The 4932-nt window shown below is 39.1% G+C and overlaps 1 non-coding gene across 1 annotated transcript; it reads right to left on the bottom strand.

The window, feature by feature from the left end:
• Nucleotides 1-390: 390 nt before the first annotated feature.
• Trnat-ugu (transfer RNA threonine (anticodon UGU)) lies at nucleotides 391-465 on the bottom strand. Its single transcript has one exon. It is a non-coding gene; the product is annotated as a tRNA-Thr (tRNA).
• Between the last annotated feature and the right edge of the window lie 4467 nt (nucleotides 466-4932).

Below are 4932 nucleotides of genomic sequence, written 5' to 3'. Positions count from 1 at the left end.
ACAGTGCAGCTTTCTAGACCTTAATTGTTTTCAACTTCTGTTGAGATTCCTTTGACAGTTAGCAAACATCACAGTATCATGCAGACAAAAAATCATTACTGCCCGTAGTGAGGAAGTATATATCCAGCACACATTAGATGCAACACGTCTTTACACCTGAGAGTCCTCCATACATCACTCGCTCTAAAGTTACTCTAACACATTACACGTAACACCTTGAGCAGCGACGCTACTACACAATCGATAGTACATTTTGCCACCTCTGATTCAATATAATATTTTCTTACAAAACTTGAATTAATTTACCATGTGTATATACCTTTAATTAAATGGACACCCTAGCTGCAAACAGGCGTTGATGTACTTCATTGGGGACATGTTGAAAATGTGTGCCCCGACCGGGACTCGAATCCGGGATCTCCTGCTTACATGGCAGACGCTCTAACCATCTGAGCCACCGCGGGCACAGAGAATAGTGCGTCTGGAGGGACTTATCCCTTGCACGCTCCCCGTGAGATCCACATTCCCAACATGTCCACACCACTACATTCGTAGTGCGCGTAATAGATGTTTGCCCATCATACTCATTACTCGGTCGGGGCACACATTTTCAACATGTCCCCAATGAAGTACATCAACACCTGTTTGCAGCTGGGTGTCCATTTAATTATCGTTTCACTTCTAGCAAAGCTGCATGGTCATCCACGGTAACTGTTCTTTCGGGAACAGATACTACCGTAATATATACTTAAAATATGGCTTCCCGGCGATTGACCTTGTAACCTCCCCCTCACTTATCGACCTTAATGACCGTGAAATATTAAACCGCGTGTACCTAATGGAAATTTGGGAAAAAGCAATCGTCACCGAAGTTAATCTGTCGGTAAAGAGGGAGGAAAGGGTTACATCTAAATGAAAGGAAAAATGCTAATGAAACTGGTGGAAATTAATTTAAAAAAGGGGTAAAGTTAATAAAGAAAGTAAATGTGCGGCCGTTACGTTAACAATCAACTAGCGGTAATTAGATATTTGAGATTTGGGGGAAATTACGGTCGCCAGTCCTGAGGACAATTACTATAGTAACTGAAAAAGAAAGGTTATTACACATATAATTAGCACTAGAAGCGTGGCAACTGAAGGTTGTCACATGTAGTGTGAAAACTGAAAGTTTGTCAGAAGTAATAAATTTCGCTACACTCTGACTTAATTTAGAAAAACAATTAATAAAACCGGAAAATCGAAAGTTAATTTAGTGACTGAAGTTAATAGTGAGCTTTCTTTCTGAAGCACATCGAAATTCAGTAAAATACGGTTAGTCTTGGACTACCTCAACAATCATTTCAAAAGCTACTTGAATCTACGCAATTTAGAAATAAGGGATTTAACTTTGAACTTGAATTAAATGATTCTGAACAATTAACAGTAGTAAAATTTAGTACGTACCAAGCTGAGCTGCAGTCACAGGTAAGCTAAAATACGGTAACAAAACTCGCACTCTTAATTTGTGCTTGTGCAATCTAAATATTGTAGCCAGCTGTGAATACTTTAACTGAACTTTGAAATTTAAGCAATGAAATGCTATAATACCACTTTAATGCTGGCGTTTGAATTTCAACGACACTCGGGTTCATTTCGGAAAAGGAAGGGACCCTGCTTGGCAATGCAATTGGGTCAATGAGCAACAATGGTTCATGCTAAGTTGCTGTAATTTTTGTGATGCAACAATTTTAAAAGTTTGAAAAGCTGAGGTCTGCCATACAGTTCTAAAACTTTACGTGCTTCCAGTCTTCCTTGTTGGTTGATTGAAGGTTTGAAGCCGTCGATCGAGGAGGTGGCGACAGTTACTCATTGTCGGCCGTCGCTGTTGCAGAAGCTGGATGTTGGCGCGCCTTCTTCTCGTCACGGTCACCAGACGAAACGGGCTCTTGATGTGCGCCAGCTAATGCTTCCCGTCCGCGACACCATGTCAGAAACTATCATCGCAAGTCGAGCGCAATTACATGCTGCCAAACCTCGAAAGCGCGGCAACTCGCGGGAGCTTCACACAACACACCTGCTCCACTCGCTACTCCCGCCAGACTCCCTTTCTGCCCGCGCTCCGCGCGACAGAGTTAACACTACCAAAGATCCTACACACCTTGATTCTTCACACGACCTATCGATGTAATCGTTTGATAGCAGTTTTCCCTAGGCAAGACCCAGCGTAAAAATACAAATAATATTTACGAAACAAACCAATTATACATCGACATAAATGCATAAATATATATATATACAAATAGTAAAACAATTACAATATGTAAAGACACAGAAATGTCATATATTCAGGTAACAAAAATAAGGAAACAAATTTATAATACAATAGATGGAAATAGGAGGATATGCATTTCCGGCGTTACAACCTTCTTGTGCCAACGCACACGCTGTGCCCGAACTCGTACGGGACTTGGTAGATTAATCTGCCACGAGTAATGAGTATGATGGGCAAACATCTATTACGCGCACTACGAATGTAGTGGTGTGGACATGATGGGAATGTGGACCTCACGGGGAGCGTGCAAGGGATAAGTCCCTGCAGACGCACTATCCTCTGTGTCCGCGGTGGCTCAGATGGATAGAGCGTCTGCCATGTAAGCAGGAGATCCCAGGTTCGAGTCACTGTCGGGGCACACATTTTCAACATGTCCCCAATGAAGTACATCAACGCCTGTTTGCAGCTAGGGTGTCCATTTAATTATCATTTCATTTCTCGCAAAGCTGCATGGTCATCCACGGTAACTGTTCTTTCGAGAACAGATACTACCGTCATATATACCTTTAGTTACACTGTTGCCTCCTGCTGAAGAATTTGGCAGGGTTGTTATGGCAATTGGGCGTAATAAAACAACAAATTCTTAACATTACGTAAGTAAAGGCTCCTAAAAGTTCGGGAATGTAACATAAAAGACATAATTAATAAAGAAATACCATTTTTGTGAGCATCTGGCTCTTTGAGTAGCATAAAAGTATCATGCCTAATTTGTGAAGCATTTTCTGTAACCATCTAACATCTGTGGTTAGGAATTACGAATGTACAAATAGTCAGGTATGATAGTGCTCATGTGCACTAGGCAAATTTAAGATGTAGCTCAATATCTAAGAGAAACATAGTAGTATGAGCAACTCGCTCTTACGAAGTTCATGGGAATTGAAAAAACCCGAGTTATACGATACACAGTTATAGAGAAATATTACTAAATATTTAGAAAGTTGTTAAGAAATTTTGTAATTATGTGCACTAGTGAGATCAAGTGTCCATTTATAACGCTCATTTGCATTGTTATCACTAATCATAGGCGTTGTTATACAAAGCATAGTGTAGCTATATCATGAGTATAAAATATAAAGAGTGTAAAAGGCAAGGATAAAGTCATAGTTGAGGTGAAGTTACAGTCCAGTCCGGATGGTCTGACAATCGAAGGTCCGTAGACATTGGTTCACATTCCCTCATCAGAGGATTATATTTTTAAGTCAGTTTTTAACATCCCTACGAATATCAAAGTAGTGAGATATGGCATTGAGCATATTCACTGGTGGCAGCGTCAAATATAGTACCCAAGGACAACTCAGTCAATTGTATGTTACGTGCTCCCTAGTACAGTAGTGAGCGCAATGAATGGTGTCATTACAGAGCTCTCATTTGCAATGTATTATCATCGACATCAGTAAGCTTGCATATATTTGAACTGTTGCAGACAAGTAAACAAATGTATGTTTCATGACCATATTAGTGGATAACGTAGTGAAAGACAATGGTATAAAGAGAAAATGGGACTTAAAGAGGCATTCAATGCATTTAAGACTGCACAGTATGACAGTAGTGAATATTAATACAAAATCCTAAACTTATGCAGGTAACAAGTGCATTATTTACGACAGCGCCATCAATACATAAGTGAGAAATTGTGTTCGTAGTTCATTATCAAATAATATGGCACATACAGTATGTTTTAGGCTCGTAGTTGAGCTATTCTAACAAAAGGCTGGTGATAAATACGTTTAATGGTAGTGAATGTCCACAGAACAGTAATGGTTACATATAGAATAACAGTGGCTGTACCAGTAAGTAGACTTGAAAACTTAATGTACACAGGCAATAATTCTAGAAAAAAATACATGAAGATTGACAGCAATAAATGACAAAATACAGAGTTCATAATTAATCAGAGCTCATAAGAAAGATCTGTATAGTAGAATATATGTATAGTACATGAGATTTGAAAACGATATTTGTTGCAAATATTGGCTATACGTAAGTAATATATCTCGTACAGAGAAGTGAAAATAAAATAATAATAGCAGATGTAAGGAATGCGCGTAACTACAGGGAAAAATGAGAATAATACAAAGAAAGGTGCACTCTTGCTGCAAAAGAGAATCAATATCGTTCATAGTCGTCAAACTGGGCAGTCAAAATAAAGAAAGATAAAAATGCATGATCACAAAACTATTCTAAGCGTAGACATGAAAATGTTAAAGAAATCAGACTGACTTAACAACTAGAAGTATATAGTACAAGCATAGACTGCAAGGCATGCAAAAGAGGAAAAAAAAAGGTGATGAGAAATGGCTCGTTGTACCTGTGAAGCATGAGGAAATTATTATGCTGGAATTGTTATGGCATAGTTAATGCAAACAAAAGTAATATCAGCAGGTACTAAATGTCAGTGTACGTATCACGTAAAAGCATAATTAGTTCAGAAAAATGTAGTGTAGGAAGCAGAACATGCATGACTACTCTACCATTCGAAAGCAAAGCGTTTCTTTGTAATACAAGGAGTAATACACTCCTGGAAATGGAAAAAAGAACACATTGACACCGGTGTGTCAGACCCACCATACTTGCTCCGGACACTGCGAGAGGGCTGTACAAGCAATGATCACACGCACGGC

The sequence above is a fragment of the Schistocerca cancellata genome, chromosome 1 (genome assembly GCF_023864275.1).
Source record: "Schistocerca cancellata isolate TAMUIC-IGC-003103 chromosome 1, iqSchCanc2.1, whole genome shotgun sequence".
NCBI classification, from domain to species: Eukaryota; Metazoa; Arthropoda; class Insecta; order Orthoptera; family Acrididae; genus Schistocerca; species Schistocerca cancellata.
This window is presented reverse-complemented; position numbering and strand designations above follow the sequence as displayed.